We start from the raw sequence: 17,620 nt of genomic DNA on the forward strand, positions 1-17,620 counted from the left end.
AACGGGGAGGGATTTTGGAGAGAGGGGGGTCTAATTCAGTGGGTAAGTCCAAGGAGGTCTGTAATACCTGGATAAAAGTATCCTTGGGTCACTTTAAGGCTATAGTCTTAGGGGGACTCAGTCCCGCCACCTAAGCATGAGCCAATGTATACTTCATGCCTTAAGTGCAAGAGATCATGAGCCAAAATCTTGCTTGAAAGATGTCGCATATTTGATATTTTATTTTGTGATTTCAGTGAAAAGGAGAGTGTTTGGATGAGAGAGCTTAGTACAAGCAATACCTTTGCAGACATCCGTTAGCATTGCCATTCATCTCAATGAATCACTTCTTTCCAAAGCTGTAACAAGAATAGCAGCAATTTGGACACTCTCAAAACATCTACTATATAATATAATGAAATATTTACAATTTAGATGGTGCTTGGAAAACTGTCAGTGCACATGGCAACTTTTAAATAGCTGTCGGTGGAAAACAAAAGTTTTTTGGGTCCAGATAGTGTAGCTACAGCATCTACCAGCGTGGGCTAACGCTAACTCAACCATGCTAGGCAGCCAAAACCTCCACTCTTTGTCCAAGTCTGGTGTGGGTTAGCAAACTAGTTAATATTGCTTACAGCTCCTTTAAATGAGTCTGTTGACTGGATTATAGTGTGTGCTAATTTAGTCAAAGTATGAATTCATCATGCGACATTACTCCTGCATACATGCTAAAAAGTACATTTCAAGCTACAACTTCAGCTCATAATGGTGAATTGTAAATCATAAAGGCATGTTTATCAATTACTATTGTAGCTTACTATATGTAGCTTACTTGGCTACATAAAACTAAATGTGACTCGGATGTAAACGATCCAGCACTAGAGCTGAACAACATATATAAAGTGCATGGGCCTGTGGAAGTTTCTCGCATCGTCTCAGCATGGGGGAAGGTTGGCTCAGAGGAAGGCCACTGTGAGTCAGAGCTCTTAATCCCTCCATAAGCGCAGTTTCACCTTTTTCCAAGTCGTGTTTCTTGAACACTGTGTGAACATGCTGAGAGTACAGAAAGCGTTTGTACATGGGGATGTATTTTCCACAGAGAAAGAACATGCAGCTTGTTGCTGTTGTGTTTGATGCCGTTTCAAAGTTTCCACAACATCACAGGACCTACATCGTTAAAAGAAACGATCTAAACTCAACGGTACTCATGTGTGGTTTTGAAACGCACATGGAAAAACTGTGTTATCAGGCTGGAATTCCATTCAAAATGTTCAAGTGTGTCCACAAGATAAATGCATTAAGACTGAATGACTGCTTGACATAGAAATAGTGGGGCAATGACAAATCAGACTAATAAGATAGCACAAGATAAAGGAAAATCTAATATGCACTTCCATTTAAAAGTTTGGGGTCAGTAAGATTTTTTATTGTTTTTGAAAAAAGTATCTTATGGCTGCGTTTATTTTATAAAAAATACAGTAAAAAGAGTCATATTTTGAAATATATTACAATTTAAAATAACTGTTTTCTATTTTTTTCTATTATATTTAAAATGTTTATTCCTAAAGCTGAATTTTCAGTATCATTACTCCAGTCTTCAGAGTCACATGATCCTTCAGAAATCATTCTAATATGCTGATTTGCTGCTCAAGAAACATTCCTTCTTATCCATTTTGAAAACAGTTGTGCTGCTTATTATTTTTTAAAGAAATTGTGATGGATTTTTTTTCCTCAGGATTATTTGATGAAAATAAAGAACAACATTTATTTGAAATAGATTTATGTTTATTGAAATATAAATATTTTGAAATATAAGTCTTTACTGACATTTTCTATCATGTCCTTGCTGGATAAAAGTATTAATTTCTTTCAAAGAAATCTTCTTTCAAAAATCATACTGACCACAAACTTTTAGTGTAGTGTATAAAACATATATTCTTTATACCATGAACACATGTACAAAGAGTGTATACACATTTGTCATTTTCAAAAAAAAGTTTTTAAATATTATATTTTTTAAATAGTTTTTACTTTAATATAAATTATTAATTCAGAATATTTTGTGCAAAAAAAGGGACAAAAGTCGTCATTTTAAATCATTTCAAATATTAATAAACAAAAATAATTTTAAAAGTCAGAATGAATTTTATTTTGGAGATTAAAACATGCTCAATAAACAAGAGGTGCATTCAAGTCACTGCATTACACTCAATTACATTTTTTATGTATTCTTTAAAATTTATTTAATCAACAATAGATCTGGACAAAAGAAAAATGAACGTCATTGTCCCTAGCAACAATTTACATCAGGCAATCTGGAAAGATATTCATTCCCCCAACCAGAAGCTGTTAATTCGATCAAAGAAATCCCCTATACATCATTAAGGGACTTTGCATTTCATCATTTGGGTCTGTTAAATGCTAAACTCCTATCGCTTGCTGAGGTGATTTATTGCTCTCCATATGAAACGGGTCTGAATCTGAATAATCCTTTCATGGTCATTTATAAAGAGATTAATTCTGGCAGTCATCCATCCAGACAGACAATAATACAGGCATCTCTGCTGCCCACCCCTGAATCACAAAGTCTTTAATATTTAGTACGGCTGAACTACAAATGTAGGTAATGACAAAGAGAAAGCAGTCTCACTCAGACAGTTGTTTGCCATTTAAAAAAAAAAAAAAAATGCACCTTTGGGAACTCTGCGTTCATTTGTAATAATACTACTATAGAACTGAGTATGTTAAAGTATCATCGTCAAAAACTACCACAAGATACTCACGTGATGAAGTTTCCTTTGAAATCCACACAGAGATGACAAATTTCCAAAGTTGGCGTACAAGGAAGCACAGAATCACAGTACACATCTTTTGACATACTTCATTGACGGGTTTAGTCCCGAAACAGTGGCAGCAAAATGATATTGTCCTTCCAACTTAATGAAATCTTACAACTGACTGGATAGACCAGCCAGAACGGCAGTTAGTTCTCAATCAAATGCTATTAGTCTAATACAGTCTGACTGCCTTCCTTAATCACAGGACAACATTGAACTGCTTACCCTCTTTCCTTAAGTGGGAAGACCCTAATCTTCACTTAAAAAAAAAAACATTCTAGTCATAACGAAGACTTTATGAAAGTGCGATATGTTATTGCAGGACCATGTATAGGTCATATGTTTAAGCCCACAGAAACATTGTCCATTTGTAGCTCTGAAGCAGCGCCTACCGCACAGAGCTGAGAAACATCTTAATCGCATCAGTGGAGATTGTAGGCCAGATTTCAATGGGATTACAGTGTCATCACCGCTCTCACTGCCCACAGAGAGTTCAGTTCAAAAAAAAAACTACAGATATAACATGGACACTTTTAAATGACCTTTGGACAAACGGTAACGACGACTGACCAATGAGAGGAAAGATACGAGAAATTTCATCTCTAGGTTTATTATATAAGGTAAAGCACTGAAAGGAGTAAGTTGGTTAAGAGTTAAAAAAAAAAAATGTTGGCATCAAAGGCTGCGTTTACACTTGGCATTAACATGCGACCTGTATCCGGATGTTGTCCACATAGACATTGAAAAGACAAGTGTAAATGCGCTTCTGATCGGAATGTTTCGGAATGCAAATATACTGAAATGTTTGCCTTCGCAGTTCGCACCCGAAAGTTGCAGAACCATTAATTTTCTGTAAAGAACACACATTTTTCCCAGCACAGCTGGCAACGTTCTCGGACCCATACATTTCTCTGTACTGTTTCCATTATGGCATCTATCCACATTATTAGTACTTGCAGCGTCTTCATCCTCCTCATTTTGCGAGATTTGTAAAATGTCCCCCGACTGAAAACTGTTTTTAAAAGAAAACCCACCACTTCAGGTCGACTTTGCACCGACTTTTTTTTCACGGGAATGCGAGATCCGATCTGTTATCCAGATACAGAAGCCACTTGATGTGGACAGGTGTAAACGCACCATGTCCTGATTGGCTTATGATCCGATCTGCTTGATCGGATCACGGATCGCATGTTAATGCCAAGTGTAAACGCACCCAAAGACAGTGATTCACATGCAATGTTTAACAACATCTAGTGAGTCACTTGGAGCTGTGTTGAAAACTGTGAGAATTTGGCCATTTTGTGAACCAATCCAAATATTGTAAAGTGTCTTGTTTGTGAAACAAAACTGAGTGAAACCTAGCCTAACATCTGTCAGTATAGTTTATTTTTCAGCATAGCCTGACTCCCTGGAGGCCTTTGTAATGTCCTTAGATCCGGCCAAATGTTTACACAAGAATAGTAAAGTCTACAAATCACAAACATCTTAATGACCAACCAACAAGAAAAAATGGCTTCATAAACATACAAAATATAAATCAGGGATAGGTGATTATGGTGTACCAGTCATCCAACAAACATGTTATGAAGTTAGAGTGTCTTGTGCAAGCCACTGACTAACAGATTTTAATTTTTTATTTTAGCACACCCTTATACTGTAAATAATGTATTAATGCATAGGAGATGCAAAATGGTTTGTTTAAAGGGATAGTTCAACCAAAAATGAAACTTCTGACATCATTTACTCACCAATTCAAACCTGTATGCATGATGGCGCACAGGAAAGCACCGGCATCTGCTACGATTTTATCATTAAAATTGCTTAAAACTACACTATGTAATTTTTGGGCCTCTAGCGGTTAAAGCAGAAAACTGTAAACCCTAATGATCAAAATAATTAACTGGTTTGAGTAAGGTAAACTTAAATTAAACAAATTAGTTCAATCAAATTAACTTTTATGAGCATATAGAACTTTCTTTTTCTTTTGGGTTCACAAAACTGACACATTTTAAAGTAATCTGAATTGTTTCATTGTTTTGAACTTAGTTAACTGAAACTGGGCTGGGATTTCTATTGCCTTCTATGTCATGATACTCGAAAGGGAGAGTAAATGCTAAAAATTTTGAGTTAAATAATCTTTTATTGTGCAAGATCCATGTAAAGTGAGAGATTTAGTAGAGTTTAATGTTTAGCTATGCTAATTAAGAGTTTCTGTTATGTAGGTTACCATTATGGTCATGAGTGGAGCATGAGTTGAGAACAGGCATGTTAAATGTTCTTTATTGCTGTACTCATTCAGCAATTGCTATACTATGATAAAGCTATCAAAACCCTGTATTACTAATTAGCAAGTTAGCATTTACTAAATTAGCTAGTTAAAGCTAGCTAAGTTTCTACTACTAAAAAATAATGGAGTTGATATTACATGATCATTTTAAGTGAAAAGTATGAGTTAGCTTACTCAAATATTTCAAGTTAAGAGCAATTAAACATCTGCCAGTTCTCCTTACTTAAACTTTGAATTTCTTCTTTACCTAAAAATGTGTGCAACTGATTGAGTTTTGGCAACTTATTCAGGTTTACAGTGTACAAGTTACTTGCGTTGTTTTAGTAAAAGTTGTGCTTTGGCTCCATTATTCTGCACAGATGAATCGGATGGCTTGAGGCGCACCATGGTTACAGATGATCACCTTATCGATGCATATATCAAAACACTCTCAATATCAAAAGAAAGTCGGATATTTGAAAAAATATTTCTTATGAGCAGACGAGCGAGAAGGGTTGACATGGAGCAGCTAAATCTTGAACCTTTGGGGAATCACCCGTTTAAAAAAAAAACAGCGAACGAGAGAGTCTGCTTGCAAAAAAGAGAACACAACAGCTCGTAATAAAACGAGTCAACATTCTCTTGGCTTTTCGAAGAAGACGAGAACTGATGAATTTGAACAGATAAATTACCATATGTAGCTCTCTAACGGAGTTCATTGTAAAGCATTATCTTTTGTGAAGTGTCATTTCATAATGAGTTGTTGTAGTGCTGTGCTGGAATTCATTTTCAAGGAAGTACCATGTCTATTAATGGGTATAGCTACAGTAACGTTTTCAGCTAGTCAGCTTGAGATCTAAACCAGCTAAACTGGTTATATATCTTATGCCTAGTAGTGGATGTTTTTTGAGCAGTAGGATAACCATATTAATCCGCACAGTCACGCAGAGTCGAATCACAACTAAGACAATGTTCTTCCGCAAAATGCAAAATTACCTTTGAGTTCTACTCATGAAAGAAAGTCATACAGGGACCGGTTGCATAAACAAAGCCATTATGTTAAGACAGTGTCTTAAGTTCTAGTATGACCCACTAGCAGTTAGTCAGGGGCAGTCAGTCTTACTTTCCGGTATCAAATTAGGCCAACTCTATGAAGATCTATGTTTTTATATAACTGATTTAAAAAAAGCTATGAACAGTCACTCTTAAAGAATTTTTTTTTTATATCTGCCCTGTAAGACTACTCTTAGAGGTTTATGCAACTTGGTTTGAAACAGTATCAGGGGAATGGTCATAATTTCCTTTCTAGTTTTGGGGGGAACTATTCAAGTTCTTTTCGAAGGATTGGGGATAGAATATTTAATAATTTCAAAATAAAAAGGCAAGTTCCCAAATTTATATAAGAAAGAAAAAAATGGATGTTTGTTCACAGGCAACATATGCATTTCTGCCAATACTGTGCCACCAGAGAGAACTGGATGTGCCACCATGAGAATTGGCATTTGGATTGAGTGCTAATGCACTGCCACTTGAACCGACCCTGGGGGTTGGGCACAATTTTACCCTGGCCAGGATTGACTCAAGCCAACTAAATGATTTAAGCATCTACACAAACTCCAGGGTATATTAACTGTACACATCACCATGTATTTACTACTAGGTGCCCAGCGGACAAGCTAGTAGTCACTTTAACAATCTCACCCCATCACATAACAGCCCATAGCATAACATGAGGGTCATCAAAAGGATACTGTACGATGCATAATGTACAGCAGCTGTTAGCAACTAGTGGACGTAACCCATTGCTGAAAGAGAAATATTCCAAAATGTAGCACAAATAAATAAGCACCTGAAATGAGATGGCAACAGAGAAAGTAATTCATCTCTTCTCTAGTATAGCACACTCTGGACGACATGAAATAGGTCACCGTTTGAGCGCCGTGCTTGGCCCTCTGCCAATGCTCCCAACTATTCGCCGATCCTCTTCTCTTTTTTTAAATTCCTTTATTGTTGATCTCTGTCAAAGCAGTCATGTGAATGCAAGATGGCAGATGATGTAGACTGCAGACATTTTATTCATTCCACTAGGCATACAGCACTAATACCTGAGTGATGGGAAGATTTTTCATTTTAGGACAAACCCTTGAGAATTTTAGTATTCCTAAAATGGAGGGCGACTGTGCTTCTCTAACACATGTAAGGCTAATCCTATTGTTATTGTTGATAATGTCTGAATGGAGACTGAAACATGAAAGAATGTGGGAAATAACGGGTTAAAAATCCTCACAATACCAAATGTTTTCCTTCATCTCAGAAATTGCTTGGATCTTATCCCGTCAACAGAACACCACTATGGCATGTTTAACTGCGTAATTAAGAGCCCATTCCCTAAATACAAAGACAATCACAGGTTCATGCATGCTTTTCATCCTGTCCAGAGGATTTGGGTCACATTTTAATCCCGCAGTCAGACAAACCTTACAGAGTCTAGCAGTTAATTACTTTAACTCAACATAATGCACTCTGCTTATTTACATAATTCACAATCAAACGTAATATAATGATAAATTAAACATTTCATATTTCACTGATGATTAAAGATTTATAAGCACTTCTTTAATACAGACACTTAAAGGTCCCAGGGGTTGATTTATATTACAACTTTTGTTTTGATTGCTACTTTTCAAATGGCTTTATATTTTATTTTTCTCCAGACCTGGACATTAAATCTTTACATCATAAAAATATTAACATTTTTAAAACTATGATAACCTAAACAAAGGGTGAAAAGGACGAGCCATTTAATTCCGAAAATCCATTTTCAAAAATATTTTCTACCTGAATTGCAATGAACAAAAAAATGAATTTTTAGACATTGTTAGTTGACATTTAAATAAGTTTAGTTTGAGAAGTGCGTTTCTAAAAGTCCACAAAGGCCGAAAATGCCCATAGTTGAAGAAACATCCTTATATGTGATTGTCATATATTAGAAAGAATTCCAATATGTGAGCAACTGCTGTGAAATGAGTTATGAGGGAAGTGTTTTACAACAGTGGCAATTATTCCCTGCTCCATATCCATCACCTCTTAGCCAATAAAAGCAGGATATTATAATTCACTCAAATAAAGATAATCACCCAGGCAGAGACATATTGAATGATTTCTAATAATTCTCCGGAAGTGGGAGAAGGAATGTGACCTGGCACCTAACATCAGTTCCCAGTGTGTGTGCCATCTGCTGTGGAGCACCTCCATAGGGCTGCTTTCATCAACACCTTCTATTGAGCTATTCACACTCGCAGCAGTGTGGCCTTAATCCTCCTTCAGCTGACCCAGCGTTGGGACACTTTAATTGCAAAAATATTTCTCAAGAGCCTGTAGACAAGATGCAATCACGTTTCTCTATGATATAGGCCGCCAAGGCCTGAGCTGGAATAAGTGCTGAGAGATTCAATAAAGGCCTGATCTGCTGTGCTTGCGAAAGGATTTTATTTGTTGATGCATTCTGTAATATCAAAGCAATATTTAGTAACAGGCCCTGTAAAATGTCTGCAGGAGTTATGTAAGAATAGGGCCGCAAAATCCATCAGCCTAAAACAGGACATTAGAAAAGCAATAAACCATAGTAATGGATTAATGGAATTGGGGTTCTAGCCACATTATTTTCAAGTTTCACTATTAACCAATTTTGCAAGCTTGCGCGAGGCCTGATTGAGTTGCGTTAGAAGTGTGTTGTCACCATGTCTAAGAGATGCTGTTTTTTCCACCCCGAATCAAAACCTCCTTTTTGCGGCCCTCCTAAGGCAGATGAAATTACAGTAGTTAAAATATATTTGTGGCGATTTTTATAACGACATTCTGAACCATGCTGATTTGCAAAAAAGGGCTATTGAGGGTTTTTTGCAGGCAACAAGCCTGCGCAGCAACAGGAAATAAACAATAATGAATAAATAAGAGGAAACCTGCCAGTAGGTGGCAGCAAGTCACTGTTTTAAAGAGTGAGTCATTGAATCATTCATTCAAATCAACTCGTTCTGAAATGTTGATTCTTTCATGAACGAAACATGTTGCTCAGAGATGGTTCTGATGTGGCTTTGTTTGGAAATACTTTCATTGAAGGGGCACAAAAAAACAGACAATATGTATCTGTCTAAAATGCAACTTAATATTTGCAATATGCTTAAGCATATAAGCATACGGACCTGATACTCACCGTTTATGGTAAGAGGCGTTACATTTCGGATACATGCGGTAAGTGCTAGACCAGGGGTGTCCAAACTCAGTTCTGGAGGGCCACTGTCCTGCAGAGTTTAGCTCTAGCCTGCCTCGACACACCTACCGGGAAGTTTCTAGAATGCCTAGTAAGACCTTGATTATCTGGTTCAGGTGTGTTTAATTGGGGTTGGAGCTAAACTCTGCAGGACAGTGGCCCTCCAGGAGCAGGATTGGACATCCCTGTGCTAGACAATCATAACCGGCTGACAAATCAGCGCAGACTGCGATTTCCAGAAGGCGGGTTTTAAAGAAATCAAAACTAAAACAGAGCGTTCAGACAGAAGGAGAAAATAGATGCTGCAACAATGTAAATTATAAGAAGAATTATGAGTTTATCATTAAATTATGCAAACATATTCTTGTAGACCCCATAAACAAAATGATGAACCTGTAAATGAGCATAATAGTACTCCTTTAATTCAAATAAGCCAATAACCAATATAGTACAAATATATGGTGTACCCCTATTTGATTAGCCTAATAAATAAACCTTAATATTTAATAAAAAACTAAATAAATTTCTTTCTAATACATAAATATATTTTGCTAAAAATAAAACGTATCATTTATTGCAGTGAGGCTACTGAAAATATCATCAAGTCAAGTACTAATCTAAACTACTGATTTACCTGGATCAGCAGAAAAAAAAAATTATAGTCAAGCTCTGAAAAACCAGAGCGTGGATAGTAACGCATGCACGCAAAAGAGTGGTGGTTCTGCTGACAGGACACCTGTCAGTTGTGACTAACACGCAACCTACTCTGAGGACCCTTTAAAACAGACCGGTGGCATGTCCTGAACAAAACAGCGAGTATGGAGCCTATGTACCCTCTTGCATGCACACAGACACAAACACACGCCACGCCTAGGCACATTACAAAGGCCTGCTGGGGGTCAGGCTATGCATCTGCGGCTCCTATTGATGTGATGAATCAGACAGATGGGCCTAAACCACCCCTGGAGAATAAACAATACAAAGGCAACATGAAACCACAATAACGCAACCTGGGCACAAAAGTGTTTCATCACCACTAATATAACTACTCGGTCAGGGGGCATCCAAACCAGTTAGTTTTGTTGTGAAATCAATCAAGCTACAGACCATGTAAAAAAAAAATTGATTTGTCTTAAATCTCATTAAAACACATTTAAGTGTGAGGATGGTCGTTGATATACCGGTAGACACGATTAACCGGTAGAAATTTTGGACTATCGTCTCTATCGTGCTTATGCTCACGTGACATTGCTGTGCTGCGTTATCGTTTGCATGCGTTTTTAAAGGGATACTTCACCAATTTTTCATATTAAACTATGTTATTCCCTTAACTAAGACGAGTTGATACATACCTCTCTCGTCTCAGTGCGTGCACTCAATCGCTCTGGCGCGCGGCGACACTTTTATAGCACTTAGCTTAGCCCAGTTCATTCATTAGGATCCAGACAGAGATGAAGCTAGAAGCGACCAAACACCTCCACGTTTTCACTATTTAAATACAGTTACACGAGTAGTTACACGACCAAGTATGGTGACACAAAATAAAACGTGGCGCTTTTCTAAGCGGGTAACAAGGATAACTATAATGTATGGCGGAATAGCACTTGGGACTCGGGAGCACTTCGACTCGGCGCAGTAAAAAGTCACGTTGATTCTACTGACAGAAGTGAGAGGCAGAGGAGAGGCAGAGCTCTGACAAAAAGATGGTTTCTGAGCACTGTCTGAAAGACTCGCACACATTAAGCCGCTGCTCATAGAGCACGTGAGTACTGAACTGACTTATTTTTGCCGCCTAATTGGACTTCAACAGTTTCACACAATACTTATGTGTCAAAATGCCCGTCTTTGCAAGAAACTTCATAAACACAGTCATTTATGTCTTAAATGAACATAAACAGTTGAGAAGGAGAACGCATGTAAGAGGAACCGTGCATTCGATCTTAAAGTGACAGCAGCCTAATAAACCTGCTGTCGTCAGTGTCATTAATGTTAATCAAACAACAAAAAAGAGAAAATCTCTCAATGCTCTTGACTGAATCACTTTTGTCTCACTTTAAAGAGGCTATATGCAACTTTTTCCCCAAAATAAACGTAACAATAGCCTTTTTATTTGACCATTTATGACTCAAACATCTCCTGATGAGCATACTGACACCTTGTCAGCTTCCAGTGGGTGCACCTATAAGCCTGTATCCTATTTTTCCTATTTTCTGTCGGGTCGGATTTTTCGCGCGCTGTCTGCGGATGTGACGTCAAGCGCGTTCATGTTAAACGTTTCAGATCACTCTGCCACCACCGCTAGTCAGCAAACAAACTTAGTTTCTCAAACAATATATGTATTTGACTGTTCTTACCTCTGTAAACATAATGTTGACTTCTTTGCAGCGGATGACTTGTGAAGTGTGCACGTACGAGAGCGAGCAGAAAGGAAGAGCAGTTCCGTTTTTTGGCCACAGGTGTCAGTCGCGAGTTTAAATTTCAGAAAATCGCATGTAGCCTCTTTAATAAGAATAAATGTATATTTAATTTGCACAGTGAAGATATGCAGTGTTTTTAATACATTTGATTACTTTATACAATTTATGTAGGCTATAGTATTTCTTATTTCTAGTGCTTTAACTGTTTCAGGTAGGTCTATTGCTTTGTTCTATTGTAGTTTGTTGTCCTATTGCTTGTAATTAGTTTTTATTTTAAAGTAGGCTAGTATTTGTTTTTGTTTTTTGTGGTATTGAAATTGGTAACAAGCAATTATGAAATCAAGATCTGGGAAATCTGGGTCAGCAGGACTTGAGACATAAACATATGAGACAAGTGAGTTGTAAACAAACTTGCTGAAAATTACTCAATTTTAAATTCTACCTCGGACAGATTGGAAACTCATTTTCAAAATGGACTGATGTTGACTTTAATTGCTGATGTGTTATTTTCAATATGTAAATAAATATACTGGCTCTTTGCAATGTCTTTTCAGTGCTTTTGTGGCCGCAATAATGTAACCTTTGGATTTTCTTAATTTTGCAGCTTTTCTTATAGGAAATATTAATACAAAGGTATGCAATCAAGAGATTGATTGTGATTAATTCATTGGCATATCAAGTAATTAATATGGTATTATTAAAAATACCACTTGACAGTCCTAATTATTAGATTTTTCTCAAAACTTATGAAATTCATAACATCCTGCTGAAAGTTTGACTGCTTTTACCATATCCATAACACAGTGTTGTTAAGTTCTTCCATGACATGAAATTAATCTAATCTGAGACACATCATGACCACAATATGTCCACTTCCTTCCCATCTTCCGTTCTTCAGATCAACCAGACGCAACATCAAAACAGGGGTTTTCATGGATGTGCATTCAAGATTTTACTCTTTATAAGGGACTGGCTATGAGTTTCAGCAGCTTTGGCTGAAAGTGCTTTCCTTTTGTAAAAGTTTTTTTAGATGGTTATAGATTTAGTAAACTGTTATTTAGATTTTATATTAACAAATAGGTCTACTTACATAAAGGTATAAAGGGACTGCACAGACACAAATGAACTGGGCTGAATGAAGGTAGTAGTCTTAAAGAAAACATGGTTGAATGAATTCACTCTCTGCTTTTGCTATGGCAAAAAAGAGGAAGGCATTTGAAAAGCTGATATACCTACTGGATTTAATTACTCTCATGATTTATCCTGTGACTCACCGTTCATACTGTGAGAAGACTGAAAAAGCCCAAGACTTTCCACATGTGAACAACAAAACTCACCCTGAATGACCCACTGGATCATCCGCTTAAATTATGATCCAATCGCAGCTGGCTCGACCATGTAATGCAAGTTGCCAATATGATGTCAAAATCTGTCAGCTATTCATAGACTGCTCTGCTGTTTTTAAGACAATTCCTCAGCCAAAGAGGAGACTGTAATAAAGAACTTGATTTCCACAAGCCCTGAGAGGAGCGCTGACAAAAAAACTCTAACTGCATTTTCATCTGTTACCTCTAAACGCAGTTCATTTCCGCATCTCTGCTGAAGTCATCATGGCATTCCTCATATAATCATGGCTTTACAATCCCATGACACTGTTCCAGCTCTGAGCTTTTCATTCCACATCCCATCTTTACACCGCCGAAGGAGAGTGCACTACATTTCTGTTGTGTTATTACCGAATTCTGTAGGTTTGATGCAATGTAGCTTGTAATCAAAATGTAAAAAGAGCAAACAGCCTAATTACCGGCATAAAGTTAATCAAGAATTGTGCAAGAAACTCCCTACATTACCTAAACCAGTGGTTTTGTTTCAAAGCCTAGCTTTTGGCGACCCAACTCACTTCAAAATTGTTTATCGTATAAAATAAAATAAAATAACAAAACTATTCTTAAACTAAACATGTAATGTCTTAATATTACCGGGAACTTTATAAGCCCAACAATATGTAAAAATATGAATATGACATATTTGTGACAAAATACCACAGTCTGATTGGACACACATTCTTTAAGATAAGACACATTCAAAAATGTTTTCTCTTCCCTTTTAAAGTTGCGATGTAATGGAAATATTGACAGATTGTGTCTTCCATATTGTGAGGTACATACGATTGAAACGGCTTGTCGCAAAAGAAAAAAACTTGGTTTGGGACTTGGTTCTATTGTTTATTGGATGGAGGCAGACCTGAATGTGAGCTCGAGTTGGTTGTAGGAAAGGGGTGGGTTTAAGCAAAGTAAATGATTGGAGAAGTCTAGCATACGTCAGTCTGTGGTTTCAACAGAAGATCAACATTTTAATTATGAATTACAAAGTTTTTTCTTCTGTGAAACATACGCATTGATAAATCATTCATAATAAGCTCAATAACATGCATTCAGAAAACAGATAGGGTTAATTTCCATTTCACGCATTTATGTTTTCATCCTAACTATGCCAGCATTGTTTCCCTGCTTTCCACGACCTGTGACCCGCCACCAGTTGAGTTTAAACTGACTATTTTTACTGAGGGAACCAACAGAGATGGTATTTAAAAGTGACGGGCAGTTTCTTGTGCTCAAAACAAGCATTAGTCTGTGGTTGCTCAAACCGAACGACATAATAGTGAGCTTTTGGCTAATGACTAACGCTCAAAACCAGAATTTTGAGATGCAAGTGTAAGCCAACCTTATGACCAACCCCTTAAGCAGCTAGGCTATCCTAATCCAAACAGACAGCATACTCCAGTCAAACAGCCTTTAAATCTGGTGGTTTGAGCAGCTGTATCTTATACAAGTACTTAAAAACACAACAGGTCACCAGTGCCACATTTTAGACTGCAACGACAGGCACCCTGTCAAAACTTGGATATCTGAATGACTTAATCAAGCTGTCATTACGGCTTGTCTGATTCCCTTCAAACCTCCATTAGAAGCTTAGAATGATCCAAGACATTTAAGCAACATCTTAAAACAGGACATATTTTGAGGGATGCAGAAGGAGGGGGGTGAAAGAACAAGGAATGTATGCGTCTATGTGTTTGGCATGCTGGAGTGGAACTACATTAGTAACAGTCCTGGTAGATAATCAATAGCCCGCTCAACACATTACAATAAGCCAGACTCATACATATAGCCTACATTATCAGACAGTTACAATGGAGAAAATAAAGTAATATATGGTGAGGAAAGCCTGTTGTTACTTCAAGCGTATTGTCTGTCTGATCTGTAATCCATGCGGTCTCATGACAACAGCAAGATTTACTGCAAAATGCAGTTAGGAGGAAGATTATAATGCAAACACTAGCAATATTGAGCGAATGGTTCTTCAGATATGCTGCTTATATATCAAATTCCCTGAAGATAAACGCAGCACAGTACAACCACATGCAACATGTCATTGGCAGTGTCCATGTCCATGGAATTTGGATGTCTGGACTGGAGTTGAACAATAGGTGAGGGATGCTAGACTGTTATTGAATGGGCTGTTGAGGTCTAAACAGAGACTGACGCATCCTAAATACAGCGTGAAAAAAAATGATACTGACTACAAAGAACTTACCTTTATGATCTGCGCGTGAAGACTTAAAATGAATGAGGATGCTGCAGTATATTTCCGTGCTCATTCACAGTCGACTGGAGCAGAAAACCTTGCGTTGGGCAGCACCGTATCAGCCTATTGAATCCCACTGCATCATGAGCCTTGGATCCAGAATAGACCGTTGTGCGAAAGAGGGGTGGACGGTCAAACAAACTATATAGTTTTTCGTTAACATGATTAGCTGATCCTCAGTTTTACAGTAAAGAGAAATTAAATCCATTCAATAACACATAGATTACATATGCAATAAATGTATCCTTTGTTCAGTGACTTTTCAGGTTTAAAATAACAATTCACCCCTGTTTTCAAAATACTGCTGTCCAATTTTCTTAAAGGGACCGCTACGTTTAGCACATTCAGCTGATGAGCGCAGTTTGTGGTCCGTTACATGAAATGTCAAGCATAAATAATGAACTTGACCTCTGGGTAAAAATATTCGTGTTAAATCTAATAATGTTTTGGACAGGTTTTTCCATTTTCTGTCTACTGTATTTTAATATTTTAAAGAAAAGAAAAAAAACTTGTATGAGAGTTATTAATTTAATAGAGCTACTACTACTAGGCTATTCCTTAATGCTTATACCTTTAGTTACCTATAGCTACTTTTATTTATTTATTTATTTATTTAATTTTATTTTTAAAATTAACTTACGCCTGGTTTAATTGCCAATTTCAACATGAAATTGCAAATGGGAAACTGCTTATTATTATTATTATTATTATTATTATTATTATTTTACTATAGAGTCTATATAGAGCCAACATTAATTTCTGTAATGTGTCTGGCATCAAGCTTATAAGACACATTGCACGAGTCACGCCACCTATAGGTTTAGATGTGATAAACTCTTTAATATGAAAAGTTCAAGTAAAGCTTGATTTTTGAATGACTAGATAAAGTACTGCAACATTTCTGTTCACTTGTCTGAATAATGAAACTTGTTTAGAGGATTGAGCATCTTTTTCATCTACTCGTATCTCTCCATAGGCTACTACTAAAAAAATCTATTTCACTAAGAAGAAAAATGTATAGGAATCTATAATGTTGTCATATAACATTTGCTGATGTTGTTCCAATCACATGCTTTAACTGGCTAATTTGAAGAACTGCTCAATAAAGTCCTTGAAATTGTGGTTATTCGTCATTCAGTTCAATCATCAATACATGTAACACATGACTGTCATTAAACAAATATCTTGAACTAATTAATCGTTTATCTTTCCCTTATCATGTTCAAAGAGGAAAAACATTTGACATTAAGAGATATTAGTGATATTTCCCTCTCAAAGGGGGACTGTTCACAGCACAGGCTTCTGAGGGGTTTCACTTCACAGACCTTCCTGTTACCAAGCAACAGCTAAACTGAGCTGAAAATTGGAATTCTTGTTGTCAGGCAGAGGCAGACTCAACATCATTTTACATCACTAAATTCAAGACCTATCAATTATTGTTGAAATCATATACAGTGTGAAATCCTTTTGCTGAAATTATTAAGAAATAATGCATGCTTAATTAAACAAAAAACAAAATTAACCTCATCTCAAAAGTCCCACTGTATGAGTTTACATCAGAACTGATATGGAATGATGCCATATGTGTCTACATTTTACTCGCTTAATGTTTTCTTTCTTTATCAGGCTTTGAATCATCAATACGCTCATTGGGAATGCTGAGTGAGGCATTAGCATATGCTCTCCGTATGTGTGTTTGTTGTTCCAAGAGAAGTACACGCTGCGCTGAAGGAGCCGCCAGACATTGTGTTGACACTGAGAGAGCAGATTACAAGTGACATTCAGCCTCCAGTCCCATGTGGCAAAGCCCTAGATGACCCACTCTTGAACCAGCCGCCAGTTCTATCACACATCTTGATTCCAAGCTCCTGAAATTCAGAGTGATTTTTATAAGATTAAGCTGATTTGGTCTAACACAGTATTAGTTTATTGCAGTTTATCTTCACACTGCAAGGCAATGAAACTCCATCTGAAGTGGCATATATACCAGGAAAAGGATGTACAATTTAATGCTGCACTATGTGGCATAAAAGCACTTGAGCAGAAATTACAATTGCAGAAATAATGTTAGGAAATTTTAAATGCATGTTTTAAAATAGAAACACTTTCGCATATAAACATAAAAGAACTGATATGGAATGATGATGCAATATATGATGCAAAATATATATATAATTACAAATATAAATATTACAACGTTTCA

At 36.8% G+C, this 17,620-nt stretch overlaps 1 protein-coding gene across 3 annotated transcripts in view; it reads right to left on the reverse strand.

The window, feature by feature from the left end:
• Nucleotides 1–15,508, reverse strand: part of fam110b (family with sequence similarity 110 member B) — a 46,433-nt gene extending 30,925 nt beyond the window's left edge. The window contains exon 1 of one of the 3 annotated variants that reach the window (XM_084121082.1): nt 15,367–15,508. The gene's annotated coding sequence lies outside the window, so the exon portion shown is untranslated. Of the gene's footprint in view, nt 1–2,762; nt 3,238–15,366 lie in introns of those variants that run through there. The other 2 variants (XM_084121083.1, XM_084121084.1) reach the window with 2 other exon arrangements.
• Between the last annotated feature and the right edge of the window lie 2,112 nt (nt 15,509–17,620).

The sequence above is a fragment of the Abramis brama genome, assembly GCF_963993115.1.
Source record: "Abramis brama genome assembly, chromosome: 7".
In the NCBI taxonomy this organism is placed as follows: Eukaryota; Metazoa; Chordata; class Actinopteri; order Cypriniformes; family Leuciscidae; genus Abramis; species Abramis brama.